Consider the following 20,774-nt stretch of genomic DNA (forward strand, 5'->3'; position numbering starts at 1 on the left):
TTTTTTTTTTTTTTTTTTTTTTTAATAATGGGAGTCTTTAACACCCCACTATTAGACAGATAAATGAGACAGAAGGTTAACAAGGATATCCAGAATTTGAACTCAGCTCTGCACCAAGCAGACCTAATAGACATCTACAGAACTCTCCACCCCAAATCAACAGAATATACATTCTTCTCAACACCACATTGCACTTATTCTAAAATTGACCACATAATTGCAAGTAAAGCACTCCTCAGCAAATATAAAAGAACACAAATCACAACAAACAGTCTCTCAGACCATGGTACAATTAAATTAGAACTCAGGATTAAGAAACTCACTCAAAATTGCACAACTACATGGAAACTGAACAACCTGCTCCTGAATGACTACTGGGTAAATAAAGAAATGAAAGCAGAAATAAAGATGTTCTTTGAAACCAATGAGAACAAAGACACAACATACCAGAATCTCTGGGACACATTTAAAGCAGTGTGTAGAGGAAAATTTATAGCCCTAAATGACAAGAGAAAGCAGGAAAGATCTAAAATTGACACCCTAACATCACAATTAAAAGAACTAAAAAAGCAAGAACAAACACATTCAAAAACTAGCAGAAGGCAAAAAATAACTAAGATCAGAGCAGAACTGAAGGAGATAGAGACATAAAAAAAAAAACCCTTAAAAAAATCAATGAATCCGGGAGCTGGTTTTTTGAAAATATCAACAAAATTGATAGACTGCTAGCAATACTAATAAAGAAGAATAGAGAAAATAATCAAATAGGAGCAATAAAAAATGATACAGGGGATATCACCATTGATCACATAGGAATACAAACTACCATCAGAGAATACTATAAACACCTCTGTGTAAATAAACTAGAAAATCTAGAAGAAATGGATAATTTCCTGGACACATACACCCTCCCAAGACTAAACCAGGAAGAAGCTGAATCTCTGAATAACAGGCTCTGAAATTGAGACAAAAACAGCCTACCAACCAAAAAACATCCAGGACCAGACAGATTCATAGGTGAATACTAGCATAGGTACAAAGAGGAGCTGGTACCATTCCTTCTGAAACTATTCCAATCAATAGAAAAAGAGGGAATCCTCCCTAACTCATTTTATGAGGCCAACATCGTTCTGATACCAAAGCCTGCCAGAGACACAACCTAAAAAGAGAATCTTAGACCAATATCCCTGATGAACATCAATGCAAAAATACTCAATAAAATACTGCCAAAAAGAATCCAGCAGCACATCAAAAAGCTCATCCACCATGATCAAGTTGGCTTCATCCCTGGGATGCAAGGCTGGTTCAACATACATAAATTGATAAACGTAATCCATCACATAAACAGAACCAAAGACAAAAACCACATGATTATCTCAATAGATGCAGAAAAGGCCTTTGACAAAATTCAGTAGCCCTTCATGCTAAAAATTCTCATTAAACTAGGGATTGATGGAATGTATCTCAAAATAATAAGAGCTATTTATGGCAAACCTAGAGCTAAAATCATACTGAATGGGCAAAAATTGGAAGTATTCCCTTTGAAAACTGGCAGAAGACAGGGATGCCCTCTCTCACCACTCCTATTCAACATAGTGTTGGAAATTCTGGCCAGGACAATCAGGCAAGAGAAAGAAATAAAGGATATTCAATTAGGAAAAGAGGAAGTCAAATTGTCTCTGTTTGCAGATGACATGATTGTATATTTAGAAAACCTCATTTTCTCAGCCCCAAATCTCCTTGAGCTGATGATAAGCAACTTCAGCAAAATCTCAGGATATAAAATCAATGTGCAAAAATCACAAGCATTCCTATACACCAATAACAGACAAACAGAGAGCCAAATCATGAGTGAACTCCCATTCACAATTTCTACAAAGAGAATAAAATACCTAGGAATCCAACTTATAAGGGATGTGAAGGACCTCTTCAAGGAGAACTACAAGTCACTGCTCAATGAAATAAAAGAGGACATAAACAAATGGAAGGACATTCCATGCTCATGGATAGGAAGAATCAATATAGTGTAAATGGCCATACTGCCCAAAGTAATTTATAGATTCAAGGCCATCCCCATCAAGCTACCAATTACTTTCTTCACAGAATTGGAAGAAACGAGGTATTTATTTTGACATCACTAAGTTGAAATTTGAGTATTAGACTTCAACCTTATTTTTGAAAACAAGACACTCCTTAAATCTCACAATCTTCTGGCCCCTTGGCTAAAACTCCGGGGCTCTGTCTTTAATACGTTACTGTCATTTACTCCTTAAGCCCAATATAGTCCTGAGCCTAGGCTGACCATTCGCTTTACTCCATTGCCACAATGTCTACATTTTCTTCACATCTCAACCTGGTGGCTGCAGACTGGCTGACTTTGGCCTTTTTATTTTCAAGCAATCATGAAGTCCATTGACAAGTGCCTTCTTCTTTAAAGCACTTTCCCTGAATACTTGTATCTCAAGAATTCATATTGATTTGCTGCTCTCTCATTAATAAGTCTAAATTTCTCTGCCAGACTCAGAGTTAGGCCTCCTTTAGCTGCTCTAGTCTCTTTTCTTACTGCTTTCTTCCCCTCTCTTCCATCTGTCCCATATATTTCAGTTCCCTCATGGACTCCATACACAATGTCCTCCTCATTACTGATTTCATGCAGGTAATTAGCATGTCAAGTCTTTTCTTTTTGAGACAGGCTCTTGCTCTGTTGTCCAGGCTGGAGTGCAGTGGCACAATCATAGCTCACCAAAGCCTTGAAGTCCTGGGCTCAAGTGATCCTCTCGCCTTAGCCTCCTAAATAACTAGGACTACAGGCACGCACCACTACACCTAATTTTTTTGTGGACATGTTGTAATTTCTTTTTGTTATGTTGCCCAGGCTGTCGGGCCTTATTTTTTATTGAAGCTTTACATATTTACTGATATCTTTTATGCATTTGCTATTAATAACTCAATTTCATGACTCTCAAATTATTTCAGGTTCATGCCTTATAAAAAAAACTTAAATGGTCATCACAATGCAGTGATCTACTTACTTTTTGGGAATATATGACTTGAACTTAAAATTAGTTCTTTTACTGACCAGTTGTGTTTCTGCTGGCAAATCATACTGAGCCTCATGACGTGTTATAAATATTAAATGAAAAAGATGAAAAGCTATTTTGTCAGCCCTAATTGCAATACCAGTACCATTGTTTTCAATACGTTATTTCCATGCAGAACAACACATCCTTAAAGTATTAGATAAATAGAAGGTCTGTTGAAGGTGTTTAACAAGTGTACGAAATATGTTTCAAAAAGCCACAAAGTGAAGTTTCAAATTTTTAAAAAATTGGAGTTAACTGTAAAGCCATTGGTATTAATATAGTTTAATTCTAAATATCGAATTAGATGGCAATTCTTATGAGAAAGAATTATAACAACAAAATTGATGAGACACTGTTTACTGAAGTGTTTGCTAAAAGAAACATTAGTATCAGCTGACTACACCCACTACAAGTTACAAGAGATCTTTCCTAATTGCATTGTGTTGTCACTGATAAAAGATCTATTTGTATGAATAGAGAGAGTCTAATTAGAGCCTCTTTGCAGAGTAATTCTGATTCTATATATTTTTTCCCTGTTACCATTCTTTGTGGTATCCACAGGCAACTACATTGAAATCAGTGTAGACTTGATCTATTGAGGAAGTTTAATGGGAAATGCTAATGACCAGGAAATGTTAATGAGCTGGGAACATACATCCTAGCTGAGATGAAAAGCATCATAAGAGAATAATTAACATTAGAACTCACAACTTGGTTGCTAAATTATTTTATAATTTAAGAATATAGGACTAAAAAGCAGAAATACAAAGTACTTTGAAAGATTATTTAGTTGTTGAAGTGTCTTTTCTACACTACTTTAGCGTACACTGAACATAAGATTTAAAACTGAAGTAGTAACAAAAGTAGAGCTTGTGTATACCTATGGAAAGCTAAGACTGTTGGTCTTAGCAGAGACTTTTTTTTTTTTTTGAGACGGAGTATCGCTCTGTTGCCCAGGCTGGAGTGCAGTGGCGCGATCTGCGCTCACTGCAAGCTCCGCCTCCCGGGTTCACACCATTCCCCTGCCTCAGCCTCCCAAGTAGCTGGGACTACAGGCGCCCGCCACCACGCCTGGCTAATTTTTTGTATTTTAGTAGAGACGGGGTTTCACCGTGTTAGCCAGGATAGTCTCGATCTCCTGACCTCGTGATCCACCTGCCTTGGCCTCCCAAAGTGCTGGGATTACAGGTGTGAGCCACTGCGTCCGGCCAGCAGAGACTTTTTAAAGAGATTTTTGTCTCTTAGAGACAGTCAACTGACCACCAAAATTTGGGCTTCCTTTCCCATAGTTTAGAGTTGTTGTGAAGAAGCAATTGCCCAGATAATGATTATACTTCCAAATTCTCTTTGCATCCAAGTAGGACCATGTGACCAATTCTCCCCAGTGGGATGTGAACAGAAGTGATCCATTTCTGAGAGAGAGTAAGGAAGGAAGGAAGGAGAAAAAATATACCAATTAAAAAAAATCAAATTGTGAGTTGCTTAATGTGTTTCAATAGTACAAGTGTAGATTATTTAACTGAGTTGTTACCTAATTCAGTAAAATGCCTAAACACTAGGATATGATTTAATGGTATGTCTTGATTATAAATAAGACTCTCAAATATCCCTGGCCACTGGATATGGAGCTTCTCTGCTAAATAAGCTATTATTAGTCTTAGATTTCCTTACCAGGGAGAAGTTCATTACAGTTTCAGCCAAAGGAAGAGCAAGGAATTCAGCTGTACAAAATAAAAGAACCAAGCATTTGAGCAGGTATCATTTCAGTTCTGATCAAAATAATTTGAGTTCAGTGTGTATGCTGTGTTAGTGGGAATGTGATTGGTGGTGGCCAGACACTGCTGAAAGAAGAGCCAGAAAGCTGGAAACTCCAAAACATTCTATTTAACTCTAAGTCCTAGGTAGGTAACCGTAAGAATGAGCTTGATGACTTCAAAGAAATTTTAGGTCAGAAAATAGACAAGTAGCCTCTGACAAAAAGGAGGGTTTTGAATAGCTAGGTCAGAATTGTATCTTTTAAAATTTGGGCCCTAAAGGGAGAAGTTAATTGGATAGTAGAGTGGATTCTAAAGGATAGATGCAAAATTTACTAGGAAATTAATGTTTTTCTCATCCTTTTATAGTAATATTTAATTGAATTATGTAATAATAAAGTAATACAGCCAGCATAAACACTTTGGGGAACACAGTGACTGTTGGGACATCAGCCATTGCTTTATTACAAACTGCCCTCAAAACTTAGTGTTTCAAAACATCTACCTTTTAAGATTTTTAATTAACAAATAGTAATTGTATTTATAGGGGGTACAATATGATGTTTTGATACATCTATACATTGTATAAGTTAAATCAAGATTAAATCAAGCTAATAAACATCTATCACCTCATCTACTAATTGTTTTTTGTGAAATATTTAAAATCGAATCTTTTAGCAAGTTTGAAATATACTATATAATATTAAATATGGTCACCATGTAGCACAATGGACTACTAACATGTTTGCTAGAACTAAAAATAGGACTATTTTCTGTCTAACTGAAACTTTGTATCCTGTGACCAACATCTTCTCTTTCCCCATCTCCAGACCCCAACCAGGGATAATCACCATTCTATTCTTTGTTTCCATGAGTTCAAATTTTTAATTTTTCCATTTCTGAGAATACAATCAATATATGGTTATTAACTATAGCTATCATGTTATACAAGAGATCTCTTGAACTTATTCTTCCTACCTAACTGAAATTTTATATCCTTTGACCAACATTTTCTGAACCCCCTTTCTTCCCACTGTCCTAGCCCCTGGCAACCACCTTTCTACTCCCTACCTCTATGAGTTTAACTATTTTAGATTCCACATATAAGTAAGAACATGCTATCTGTGCCTGGCTTGTTTCACTTAACACCATGGCCTCCAGAGTCATCCATATTGAAGGAAATAACAGGATTTCCTTCTTTTTATGGCTAAATAGTATTACATTGTATATATATACTACATTTTCTTTATTCACTCATCTGTTGATGGACACTAAAATTAATTCTGTATCTTAGTTGTTATTCACAATGCAAAATAAACATGGGAGAATAGATATCTCTTTGACATACCAATGTAATTTCCTTTGGATATATACCCACTAGTGAGATTACTGGATCATATGGTAATTTTATTTTTAGTTTTTTTTGAGAAACCTTCATACTGTTCTCCATAATGGCTAATTTACATTCCCATCAACAATGTACAAGGGTTTTTTTTTCTTTCACATTCTTGCCAACACTTGTTATCTTTCTTTTTTGATAATAGCTATTCCAACAGGCATAAGGTGGTATCTCGTTGTAGTTTTAATTTACATTCTTCCAATGATTAGTTATGCTGAACATTTTTTATATTCCTGTTTGCCATTTGTGTGTCTTCTTTTGAGCAATGTCTATTTAGGCCTTTTGTCCATTTTTAATTGGATTGCTTTCTTGCTATTTTAAGATATATTTTGGATATTAACTGACCCTTTTTCTGATATATGGATTGCAAATATTTTCTCCCATTCCACAGGTTGTCTCTGTTGACTGTTTTTCCCTTGGCAGTGCAAAAAACTTTTGGTTTGATGTACTACATTTGTCTATTTTTGTGGTTGTTGCCTGTGCTTTCAGGTTTATATCCAAAAAAATTATTACTCAGACCAATGTTATAGAGATGTTCCTCTATGTTTTCTTCTAGTAGTTTTACAATTTCAGGTCTTTTGTTTAAGTCTTTAATCCATTTGGAGTTTATGTTTGTATATGGTGTGAGATAAGGGCCTAATTTCACTCTTCTGCATGTGTATATGCAGCTTTTCCAACATCACTTACTGAAGGGGCAGTCTTTTCCCCATTAGTGTTCTAGATAACTAGGTCAACAATGAGTTGGTTGTAAATATATGAATTTATTTCTGGGCTCTCTAGTCTGTTCCATTGGACTATGTATCTGTTTTGATGCCACTACACACTGTCATTACTATGGCTTTGCAGCATATTTTGAAGTCAGGTAGTGTGATGTCTGTAGCTTTGTTTTTCTTTTTTTGTTTGTTTGTTTGAGATGTTTCACTCTTATTGCCCAAGATGGAGTGCGATGGTATGATCTCGGCTCACTGAAATCTCCGCTTCCTAGGTTCAAGCGATTCTCCTACCTCAGCCTCTCAAGTAGCTGGAACTGCAGGCATGCGCCAACATGCCCAGCTAATTTTTGTATTTTTAGTAGAGACAGGGTTTCGCCACGTTGGCCAGGTTGATCTTGAACTGCTGACCTCAGGTGATCTGCCCACCTCAGCCTCCTAAACTGCTGGGATTACAGGCATGAGCCACTGAGACTGGCCTGCTTTGTTTCTGTTGTTTTTTGTGGGTTTTTTGTTTTTATTCAAGATTCCTTTAGCTGTTTGGGGTCTTTTGTGGTTTTATGCAAATTTTAGGATTATTTTTCTGTTTTTATATAAAATGTCATTAGAATTTTGATTGAGATAACATTGAATCTATAGATCACTTTGAATAGTATGGACGTTTTAACAATATGAATTCTTCCAATTCATGAACATGGAGTATCTTCCCATTCACTTATGTCTTCAATTTATTTCATGAATGTTTTATAGCTTTCAGTGTGTAGGTCTTTCACTTTTGATTAAAATTTGTTTCTATGTATGTTATTGTTTTTTTCTTAGCTATTGTAAATGAGATTGTTTTCCTGATTTCTTTTTCAGATAGTTAGCTGTTAGTATCTATGAATGGTATTTATTTTTGCATGTTGATTTTGTCTTCTGTAACTTTACAGAATTTGTTTCTTAGTTCTAACAGTTTTTTTGGTAGATTTTTTTTTCTTTTTTATTATACTTTAAGTTCTAGGGTACATGTGCACAACGTGCAAGTTTGTTACATATGTATACATGTGCCATGTTGGTGTGCTACACCCATTGACTCATCATTTACAGTAGGTATATCTCCTAATGTTATCTGTCCCCCTCCCCCCACCCCACAACAGGCCCGGGTGTGTGATATTCCCCTTCCTGTGTCCAAGTGTTCTCTAAGGTTTTCTATATATAAGATCATGTCATCTACAAAGACAATTTAACTCTTCCTTTCCAGTTTGGATGCCTTTTTTTTCTCTTACCTAATTGCCCTGGCTAGGACCTTTTCTTAGAGGTGAAAAGTGGGCACCTTTGTGTTGTGCCTGATCTTAGATTAAAATTTTTTAACCTTCCCCCGTTGAGTATGCTGTTAGCTATGAGTTTGTCGTATATGACCTTTATCGTGTTGAGGTACATTCCTCTATATCTGCTTTCTTGAGAGTTTTTTTTTTTTTTTAATCGTAAGAAGGTGTTGAATATTGTCAAAAATTTGTTGGCATTGATTGAGGTGATTTTATGTTTTATCGCCTTCATTCTGTTAATGTGTTGTATCACATTTATAGAGTTGCGTTTGTTTAACTCTTCTTGTATCCCTAGGATAAAGTCCACCTGATCATTGTAAACACTGTGCTGTTGAATTTACTGTGCTATTCAGTTCAGTTTGTTAGTATTTTGTTGAGGATTTTTACACATATGTTCATCAGGGATACTGCCTTGTAATTTTCTTTTTTTTGTAGTGTTCTCATCTGGCTCTAACCTCATAATACTGGCTTCATAAAAGAGTTTGGATGTATTCCCTTGTCTCCAATTTCGTGAAAATGTTTGGGAAGGATCGGTCATAATTTGTCTCTAGATGTTTGATGTTTGGTGGCACTCAACAGTGAAGCCATAAGATTCTAAGGTTTTCTTTGATAGGAAGCTTTTTATTACTGATTTTATCTCCTTATTCATATTGATCTGTTCAGATTTTCTATTTCTTTGTTTCAGTCTTGGTAAGTTGTATGTATTCAGGAGTTTACCTGTTTCTTCTAATTTATTTAATTGTTGCTGTATAATTGTTCATAGTAGTCTCTTTTAGCCTTTGTATTTCTGTTGTATGAATTGTAAAGTCCTGATTTTCACTTTTTATTTATTTGAGTCTTCTCGCAGAAAATAAAGTTTTTAATGGCAACCATTTGTTTCAAAATTATAGGTTATAATAAACATGCATCTTGTATACTCTCTCAATGCAGATAATTCATTTCATTAGCAAGAATATTTTACAATGATGTAATATAAGTAAATATGATTATATTCCTAGATGTGGCCAAAAATTTTCCACTTACTCTATTACAGGAGAAGTTATTAGAATTGTTAAGTGATTTTATCACAAGTTACTAGGCTCTGAATGTAACACGCTATATTAATAGTATAATGGTGACATATTTTCCAAATTTATATTTATATTTACCATTTATATATAATTCATATTTACCATTGATATAAAAGGTAAAGCCTTTGAAAGAAACACTTCCCTAACCCAATAAAAAATTTCTTGAAGCACTGTATCTAAGGTTGAATTTCATTAATTACCTTCCCAAATCTCTAAGAGAATTCCAGGTGTGTCACATAATGGTCAATCTATTTTTAATCAACATTTGTAATGACATGTCAATGTAATTAAAGACATAAAACAATCCTTGAAATTGCCAATGTGACCTATATTGAAATACAAATTTAACACTAGGTTGAAAGGTTCAAAGTTTGACTATTTGTTCTTTCAATGTATACTAGTACTACTACTACTGATGATGATGATGATGATAATAATAATAATAAAGCCTTCACAGACTTCATGGTTCACAAAATATAATCTCACATCATATTCTTTTCTGAATGATTGTGAAGACTGTGCTTTATGCCCAGCACTATTTTCCACTTAATAATGCCTCAGATTTGACCAGTGCCTCTTTCAAAATTAATCATGTTAACTCTGATACTACCTGGAAGATCTGTTCCTCTTCTTATTTTTCTTGGCAGTTCATAAATAATCTGCATCATTCACAATTGCCTCTCAGTATGTCCTTTCTGTGTTACTTTTCAAATTTCTAGTTGTAACATCTGTTTCAGCCCCCCTCACAGCAATTGTCTGGGATTCTAGCATTCATCACTTACTGTGCATACCAGTTGGACCATGTATAGGAAGCCTTGTTTTCAGGAATTTAAGCTGGCTGTGGTCCAGCACTCTCTTGATTATAGTATCTCCTGACTTTAGAATTGACTTTAACTATGGCTAAGCAGGAATAAAGTTAATTAGATAATGTAATATACAATGGGAGGAAATAAACTTGGTGGGAAACTATTCTGCTCAAAATACTTTTAAACTTTTCAGAAAAATTTAAAAAGTCTTACTCAAAAGAATCACTAGGGGAAAAAAATCTAGATTTAAGACAAATGCAGAAATCAAGCTATAAAATATTTAGAGTCAGTGCTTAGCCAAGAATTGATTCAAGGTAAATTAAACTTAAAAAACCAAAAGCTTGAAGGAGGAAACTATAAATGATGTGTCTTCTGAGGCAGTAAGGGGAACATTTTTACTTATGAGGAACTGGATAATCTTGGGTTGGTCACAAGCTTATGAGTTTTCATTATTATTTTTTTGTGATCTGGATAGGAGAGGTCATGGTTGTATGAATTGTTTGGAAGTCACTTAAAATAGGTTGTATGTCTTAGGTAAATAATTAGGACTAGAGAGTGGAAAGTTAATGTATTCTATCTAATTAGTCTAAATTAGAGCAGGCAGTAGTGATAAACTGAAAGCCTGCCAGGAATCTCTGCACCCTCTGAATCAAACTCTAGAAGCATAAGACACACCATAGGAACTTGTAAAAATGCAGATTCTTAGGCTCCACCTCCGATTCTTATACAGAAGATTTGGGGTGAAAATCTAAAATCTGAATATTGCATTTTGAGACAGATGTTCCATGGAACACACTTTTAAAAAACACTGCTAAATTGTATGATAAATTTATCATTCCTACTAAAACAAGAAAAAGAGCTTGTTTGAAGAGTAAAATCATTAAAAATTACCATGAAATGTGAAATTTGAATTTGCCTTATTTACAAAAATTGCCAGTTCTGCATGCAAAGCAGCAGTGCTTCAAGTATTTACAAACAGACATTTGCATACATTGTGTAGTAGATACACTATTTCTTTAATCATTGATGTTTAGTGTTAGAACCATTGAGACAAATTCTAATATGTACAAATATGGCATGGGCATGGCCACAGAGTTGAATGTAGACTCTGGTGACAGGCCACCTGCGTTCAAATCCTGTACTATCACATAATAGATATGTGGACTTGTATAAGTTCCTTAACCCCTTTGTGCCTTAGATTTCTTATCTGTAAAATGAGAATGATAATACTTTATATGGACTATTGAGGAGAGCAAAGTATTTCATGCGTATAAAATGTTTAGAAACTTTTCTAGACTATCATAAGCCCTCAATGAACTTGTTAGTTATCCAGTAGGTTACTGCTAAAATAAATTCAACTGGTAGACTACAGTAACATATTTGGGATTAACTGAAAACATTATTGCTTAGCCTAAAATGTCAATGCTTAAGGAGAATAAAGTAAAGAGAATAAAGCTAAAATTAGAGTAAAGGCTCCACTCTGATCTTAAGCACTATCTCCCCAGTTGCTTACTAGTGTATTTTCTAAGTTAGATTTTTTAAAATTATTAATTGTGTGTTCTATTTTTAAGAGAGAAAACAGAATTGACTGGAAATAATTTAGGGATACTAGAACAAACTTCTAATTTGCTTCCTTTCTGTAGAATCCGTGTTTCTCCTGTTCTCTGTTCTTCTCCCCACTGTTGTTTTTTCATGAGGCCATGGTGAAATCAGAAATTATTTTCACTTTTACCCTCCTTTCCTATATTCAAAACCAGTACAATTTTTGTATAATTTGACTCATAGTAAAATGGAAAAACACAAAATTCAAAAAACAATGTTTTCTTCCTTGGATCCATAGCCAAAAGGTAGACAATTAGAAAAGCAAAGATTCTGAGGCTCTGTGTCTTAGAGAAAATGCCTGACCATCATCACTTGGACTTGGTAGTAGAGTGTCCAGCTAGTAAGCCATACTGGACTCACAGAGAGGATGTTCTTTATTAGAATGCATATCCATCATCGGCAAAGCTCCAGTTTTGGAGCTAGGGTCTGACACAAGATTCCACATCATGGAAAAAGTCTAAGGAGAAGAGTGCTTAGATGTGAAGGCAAGATTCAGAGTGAGGTAACGGATTAAAACTCAGGAAAAGAAATCAGGCTCTCTTTTAACAACGTAAGGCAGCAGGAAGATCAATAACAAAAACCCACAGCAGTCATCTGTGGATCATGGGATTCCAGATATGGTAGAGGAGCCCAGTGGTAAGCCCAGCTGGGTGGGGCATCTACAGCTGTTGAAAACTTCCTGCTTGAATCTGAATTGGCTCAGAAACTAGCAAAATAGAGCCTCCAGTGAACCTTTCAAATAATAGGTGGGTCTAGTGAATTTTGTTGAATTGAATAAAATACAAGATCATTTCTTCAGTGTCACACTGCTGTGCCATATTGTGATTCAGGAGATAACAAATTGGTCTTGCTGAGTAGAACAGCAAATGAATCTTGGAGAGGATATTGCCAGTGAAGAGCAACACATGGAGATAATGAATCACAAATGAAAGGGTTACCTGCAACTGGACAACATGTGATTTATATTACATAACTTCAACTGGTTTTAAGAGCTGCTTTGTGTTGTTTAACAGAATAATATTTAATCTTTTTAATTAACTAAAACAAATTACTGAATGAAGTTTTCTTAAAGAGACAATGCATTGTAAACATCATTTTTTAGGATGGACATAAAATACAAAAATAAGATTGTTGCCCAAAAGACTTTTATTCTAAGCCTTGTACTTTAGATAGCTTGTTTCATTTTAATTTCATATCAGTTCAGTGTCAAAGCTTATCATTTTCTTAGGGCATAACAGTTCTCACATACAAAGAAAATGTGCATTATAATAAAATGGAAAATAACTCCAAAATGACATCTTGGATGTGGTAGAGATCTTTCTTTGCTTTCCTGATTTCTTTCTCAATATTTAACATTTTTCTAAAACCTGTTCTTTTGTACTAACTTAGTACCTAAAAAAATAATTTTGATTATAACAATTCAAGAAAAGCACTAAACTTTATGATATATTACCGCAGGACTTGTCTCTTGGCAAGAAGCAGGAATGGTTGGCATTAATAAGAGCATGACAGTTCTGAAAGAAAGCCAGATTATGGCATTATGAATCATATAGCTCTAAAACATTTATAAATGAATAAAAAGACTTGGAGCTGACATGAATTATGAGTCTCATTATGGCACTGTAATTTCTCCAGCAATGCCTCAGAGGGGCATGACACCTCCCAAGAAAAGTTGTAAGGTTTCCATTATATAATTTTTTCTGCTGGTTGGCTATGGTCAAGGTGGAATAGGTCTCTATCTCTGGGGTACACATGGCAACATATCTCTACATGTAAATGTTTCCATGGTAAAAATCCATCAAGACTCCTTTCTTCAAACATTACTGTTGACCTTCAAGAAATAATACCAGTCCCTAGCAAGAAGACTTCCAATCTTTCCATTTCTCTAAGCAACATTCAGATAGGCTATAATGCACCTATTGTTTTCCATTCACACAAGCTGGCAAAAACTCAGTAACATTAACAAAGATAGTTCCTAGGGAAAAGAAGCACAGATTATTTAGTTAATTATAAGATTTTGAAAAGGAATAAAAAGTAGGATGAACTACTGATCAGTGCAAATATAATGCACTGATATATAGTGCTCTTAGCATTAGCACATTTGAGATTTTTGCCATCTTAAAGCAGCTCAGGCTAACAAAACTTCACTTATAGAGTGAATTGGGGAAAAGGCTATTTAAAATAACTAGAAGCCTGCATTATGAATCATTTCCATGAAAATTTTGTATTATTTTCAAACAAAAAGGCTTATCAAAACATGAATTTAAGCAACAGCAAGCCTCTTTACTGTCAGATTTTCCATTACATTTTTACATGCAAATAAATATTTCTAAAATAACTGAAAACTATTAGAAAAATATTTCTAAAATAACTTACATTGGGTATTTACATGGTAAGAACCCCTCCACACATCCTTTTCTGTATCTACTATTTATCTATCATCTCCCACCCACTGTGATTAAGAGAAATATAGAATTACTATGATTCTAGTTTGTGACAGGAAAACTGCTATAGGTTGTTAAATTTCTGTTCCTTTTTCATCTTAGGTTGAGAGGTAGACTTTAGATTGCAGCATCCCTTACAGTGGGACGGGGTCATATGACTGAGGTCTGGTCCATGAATGTGAGTAAAGGTGATGTTTGCCACTTAGAGTCCTGGTATATAAGAATATCCTGGGTAATACTTTTTGCTCACTCTTTTGCCTCACCAGGTGAACAAGAGCTGTCAGAAGACTCTAAGACCTTAGGAAATGGGAAAGCTACCAGATCAAAAGGATCCCGGCCCCTGTACAGCTCTTTGCTGGTCCTCACTGGATGTAATGTAACTGATAAATAAACGTTTCTTATGTTAAACCACTGAGATTTAGGAATTATTTGCAATAGTTGTTAGCCTACCCAGGCAAATTAATACCAAACATAGTATTCCTATGAAAATATGAACTTAAAATATTCCTCATGTTTAAGACACAGACCAAAATTGAATATGTATTTTCCTTTCTTCCTTATCTATGGTTTATAGGAATGTATTCTCAGAGAGCAGTATATTCTATTTATTAGAAATTAGTGTTGTCAAAAAATAAACTGTTGGATTGAATCAAGAAATTGTTAGAAAAAAATCACATTCAGGAACGTGGTCTTGATTGATACCTAGGGGTACAGATCCAATTATTATTTGGATATGATCTTCCTTCACTTTAGTTATCCCTGAGTCCTAGTTTTCTACTACTGCCTCAGTCTCTGTCTTTCTAATCCCATTATTATTCCAAAGCATTAATACTCCATATCTGACTGCACACCACCAGAATAGCCCTGTTTCCCTTTTTCCCTTTCCCTTCTACTGTAAGTGGAAAAGAACTTATTTTGCTGAATGATGGCTACAATTATTGTGTGTGGCTTAGCATGTTCATTTGTATTTGCTACATTAATCAGACTAATTTATAGTCCACAGAATATGGAAGGTTTTATTTTTTGAGATGATTAATACCTACATTTTCTTTTTTCTGTGTGCCTTACCAGTATAGTGGATCTAAATTCCTTGTAGCAGCCACGAAAGTAGATAAAGAGCAAAATAACATTTTAACTCTGAAAATTGCCATAGAATATGTACATTTAAACCACAAGATATGAATTCATAAAGCACATCTGTGTTTTAAGGAATGCACCTATAATATCCTTAATAATTTAATAAAATTAAAGTAGTGTCATATTCTCAAATCATGGTTTCCTACACTTTTCTTTAGGAAGAACTCTACTTGCTTTCCAGTAATATTTACATCTCCCTAAAATTCATATCTTGATGTCTTAATTCCTATTACCTCAGTATGTGACCTTACTTGTGGAGTCATTACAGATGTAGGTAGTTAAGATGAAGTCATACTGAAATAGGATGGGCCCCTAATCCAGTATTACTTGTGTCCTTATGAAAAAGGAAAAATTGGAGACAGACACACACAGGGAGAATGCCAAGCAAACACAAAGGCAGAGATCAGGTGAGAGACAGCAAAGATTGACAGCAAACCACCAGGAGTTGGGGGACAGGCGTAGAACAGATTTTCCCTCACACTTCTCAGAGTGACCAAGCTTGATGATGCCTTGGTCTCACAGACTTTTAGCCTCCAGAACTATGAGATAACAAATTGCTGTTGTTTAAGCCACCCAATTTGTGGTACTTTGTTTTGGCAGTTGGAGCAAATAAATACACATTAAAACCAAGAGTCCTGGGCCCAACACACTCACTGTGACTGTGCTATCAGAGTTATTCCCAAGACCCCCTAAAACACAAAAACAAAACAAACAACAACAACAAAAACAGTGAATGACCTTGGTAGGCCCACACTCTGGGTATCTTAGCCTTTTGGGGAAGAATGATATGATATGGTGGACTTATGTAGATACAATTGTCTAACATCTCCCATTTACTAAGGGCCATCTGCATGCTACCAATTGTTCAGGAAATATGGAATTAGAAGAACTAAGATGTCTGCCCTCATAGAGCTAGCAAAAGGAAGACAAATAATAAACAAGTAAAAAAATGAATAAAGATAATTTTAAAAACAGTAAGGACAGTGAATACAACAGGAATAACATGACAGTGACTGGAGTGTTTCAAGGAGAATTGTCAGAAAAGACCTATGTATGGAGGAAACATCTGACTGGAGGCCTGAATGATGAGATGGGGCCAATTGTGAAAGGCCAGAGCAAGAACATTCCAGGCAGAGGAAATGAGGAGTAGCGAGGCCCTAAGAAAGACACACACTAGGTACTCCAAGAACATGAAGAAGACTCCATGGCAGATCTCAATGAGTGGGAGGGGAGGAATATAAGCTGAAGTTTAAGAGGCAGTTGTCACTTTTGTTGAGCTATGGCATACAGATTGGATTTTATTCAAAGGATATCAAGGAAAACCCACCACCGATATTCAACTTGGGTTCTTTTCTATTTCCCTAAGTGTTGGCTGGTCTGAGAAATAAAGGGAGAGAGTACAAAAGAGAAATTTTAAAGCTGGGTGTCCGGGGGAGACATCACATGTCGGCAGGTTCCATTATGCTCCCTGAGCCATAAAACCAGCCAGTTTTTATTAGTGATTTTCAAAAGGGGAGGCAGTGTACGAATAGGGTGTGGTTCACAGAGATCACACGCTTCACAAGGTAATAAAATATCACAAAGGAAATGGAGGCAGGGCGAGATCACAGGACCACAGGATGGGGAGAAATTAAAATTGCTAATGAAGTTTTGGGCAAGCACTGTCATTGATAACATCTTATCAGGAGACAGAGTTTGAGAACACACAACTGGTCTGACCAAAATTTATTAGGCAGGAATTTCCTCATCCTAATAAGCCTGGGAGTGCTATGGGAGACTGGGGCTTATTTCACCCCTTTGTCTAAGACCATAAAAGACAGCCGTCCCTAAAGCGGCCATTTTAGAGGCCTCCCCTCAGGATGCATTCTCTATCTCAGGGATGTTTCTTATTGTGAAAAAGAATTCAGCAATATTTCTCCTATTTGCTTTTGAAAGAAGAGAAATATGGCTCTGTTCTGCCCAGCTCACAGGCAGTCAGAGTTTAAGGTTATCTCCCTTGTTCCCTGAACATTGCTGTCATCCTGTTCTTTTTTCGAGGTGCCCAGACTTCATATTGGTCGAATACACATGCTCTACAAACAATTTATGCAGTTAATGCAATCATCACAGTGTCCTGAGGTGACATACATCCTCCTCAGCTTACGAAGATGATGGGATTAAGAGATTAAAATAAAGACAGGAATAGGAAATCACAAGGGTATTGATTGGGGAAGTGATAAGTGTCCATGAAATCTTCACAATTTATGTTCAGAGACTGCAGTAAAGACAGGCATAAGAAATTTAAAAAGTATTAATTTGGGGAACTAATAATTGTCCATGAAATCTTCACAATTTATGTTCTTCTGCCATGACTTCAGCCAGTCCCTCCATTTGGGGTCCCTGACTTCCTGCAACAAAAGTATAACAGGAAGACTTTAGGAGATTTTAAGCAGAAGCTAACCTGACTAATTTAGGTTTTAAAGGGCCAGACTTGTAGGAAATTAAGACTAAAAGACGGGAAACCATCTTTTGTAATAGTCAAGATGAGTGATGATGGTGAATTGAACCAAGATGGTTTCAGTGCACACAGCAGAAGCAATAGGACTTGCAGTGAAGGGTGAGAGACTGAGACGAAGGAAGGCTGATTGTAGAGTGAGGCTTGACACATTGCATGGGTGGTAGTGCCATCAACAAGGTAGGGAAGATTGGGGAGAATCAGGTGATATATATCTGGAAGTTATTACTCACTAGATGATATATGGTCACAGGACTGGATATGATCATGGAAGAGGGGAGTGCAGTTAGAAGGGAGACGTGGCCCTTGAGCTGAACCACGGAAAAAACAACATGGAGAGGTTTGTGAGAGAGAAAATTGACAAATCAGACTGAAAAGAAGAACCTGTGCAGTGGGAGGAAAACCCAAAGAAAATGGCGTCATAAAATCTACAAGACAGAAGAATATAAGGTGGAGGCCAAATGCTACCAAGTGGTTATTAAAATAAGAATTGGGAAGCAGTGATTGGATGTGGCAAATTTTGATATATATAATAAAAGAATAAAAAACGATGCTCAGACACTGAATAACGGAGTTGGTTTGGTAAGCTGATGGTATGAGGAACCCTGGAGACAGGGAAGACAGGAAAATATTCTATGTAAGGGTATTGTCAAAGTTCTAATTAAAGAGACAGAAGAAACCACCAAGAGAAGTATGTTTTTGAAAACTTCTGTGTGTGTTTGTTTTGTTATATTTTGTTTTAGTAGCAATGTTGAGAGATCCTTCCCTTTCATGGAAACAAGAGTTGTATTTATTTGAGGAATTTTTTTTTCCTTAAAGGAAGAAATTAGAGTGGAGAGACAGCAGGGTCTATCATAAAAGACCTTGTAGATCAATTTAAAGAGCTGAAATTTTATTCCACATGGATGGGAAGAGAATGTCATTAAGGAAATGAATTATGTATTTTGATTTATATATGTATTTGCATAAAAAATTTTATAAGATTTTTCAAATTCAGAAGCATTGCATATTCCTTGTAACACATTAATCTCATTGAGGTTAACCTAACTTTGTGGTTTTGTCAACTTAAAACAACACGTAGAAAATCACGTAGAGGCCCTATCTTATCTACTCTGGAAGTTAGAATATTGAAGAATAAGAAAACATATCTTAGACTTGACCATTGTGTTTCAGTAGGAAATAGTAGAAGATATCTGTATATTTCTCATTATTTTTTAATTGAAAGATAGCATTGTATGTTTCTGTGTGTAACATGATGTTTTGAAGTACGTATGCATTGTGGAATGGTTAAATCTAGCTAATTAATGATTGCCTTTTCTCACATAGTTATTTTTGTGGTCATTCTTATTGGTCATAAAATTCCATTGAAAGTGACTCAAGAGTGTAATGGAGTTTCCATGTCATGTAACCTTGATGTGTTCTTGTTTGTTTTCTGTGTTGCTTATATAGCTTTAAAGTTTTTAAGTTTTAAAATTTTTTTAACTTTGAGTTTCAGGGGTGCATGTGCAAGTTGGTTATATAGATAAACTGCATGTCATGGGGGTTTGGTGTATGTATTATTTCATCACCCAGGTAATAGGCATAGTATCCACTAGGTAGTTTTTCTATCCTAATCATCTTCCCACTAAAGTTTTACACTCTGATCTCTAAAACATCATCTTTTTCAAAAGATAGGGTGAAATTTTCATAATAAACTCAGATAATATATGAAAACAGATGAATTCCATTGCATAGATTATTTAAAAAAGTATAACAGCCTCATTGTTTGGCATATAAAACCAAAAGCCTAGAAATCAAGTGTTAACTTAGGTCTCGGAGTGAAATGCCTTTTAGCTAACATGGATACCTAATTCCCTGAGATCTTTTTCACTTCCTTCCTTTTCACTATGCTCTATAATGGCTTTCACAAGAAACTAACTAAAAAGCTAAAAAGCTAACTCTTAGATTACTTTTCTAACACTCTTTAAGAGCATAATAATTAACTTCTACTTGGGTGCATACCCCTTCAAGTATACTGGTGCTGACCACATACTATTTTGATTTAACACAACGACGTCTATCCTCAAATTATGAGTGTTATTGCTAAATGATTAGAAAAAGAATTTAGCTGAAATAATATAGTTATCTGAAAAGTGTTTTTTTAAACATGCCACAAAAAAGCATGTTTTTCCCTTGGATAGGACCCCAAGTTAGGTTTTAAGCATGTTTGTTTTACATACTTAGGCTGTATGGTATAGCCTACTGATTGGTCCTAGGTTACAAACCAGTAAAGTAGATTACTGGGCTGAATAATGTAGGCAATTGTAACACAGTGGCATTTGTGTGTATCTAAACATAGGAAAGGTACAGTAATGATATGGTATGAAAGATAAAAAGTGGCATAGCTGTATAGGGCACTTACATGAATGGAGCTTGCAGGACTGAATGTTGTTTGGGGTGAATCAGTGGGTGAGCAGTAAGTGAATGTGAAGGCCTAGGACCTTCCTGTACATCTCTGTAGACTTTATAAACACTGTACACTTAGGCTACACTAATTTTAAAACATTTTTCTTCTTCAGTAATAAACTGACCTTAGCTTACTGTAACATTTTACTTCATAAACTTTCAATATTTTAAACTTGTAATAATACTTAGCTTATAACACACATTGTACAGCTATACAAAATATTTTCTTTGTGTCCTTATCTAAAGATTTTTTTGTATTTTAAAATGTTACATTTTATTTTTTACTTTCTAAACTTTTGTTAAAAGTAAGACACAAACACACATTAGCCCAGGCCTACAAAGGGTCAGGATCATCACAACCACTGTCTTCTACCTCCACATCTTATCCCACTGGAAGGTTGTAAGGGCCAGTATCACCTATGCAGCTCGCATTGCCTATGACAACAATGCCTTCTGGAATACCTCCTGAAGAACCTGCCAAAGGCAATTTTGCAGTTAACTCAAAAAAAAAAAAAAAAAAAAAAAA

The sequence above is a fragment of the Rhinopithecus bieti genome, unplaced genomic scaffold, assembly GCF_001698545.2.
Source record: "Rhinopithecus bieti isolate Rb0 unplaced genomic scaffold, ASM169854v2 scaffold_42380, whole genome shotgun sequence".
NCBI lineage: Eukaryota > Metazoa > Chordata > Mammalia > Primates > Cercopithecidae > Rhinopithecus > Rhinopithecus bieti.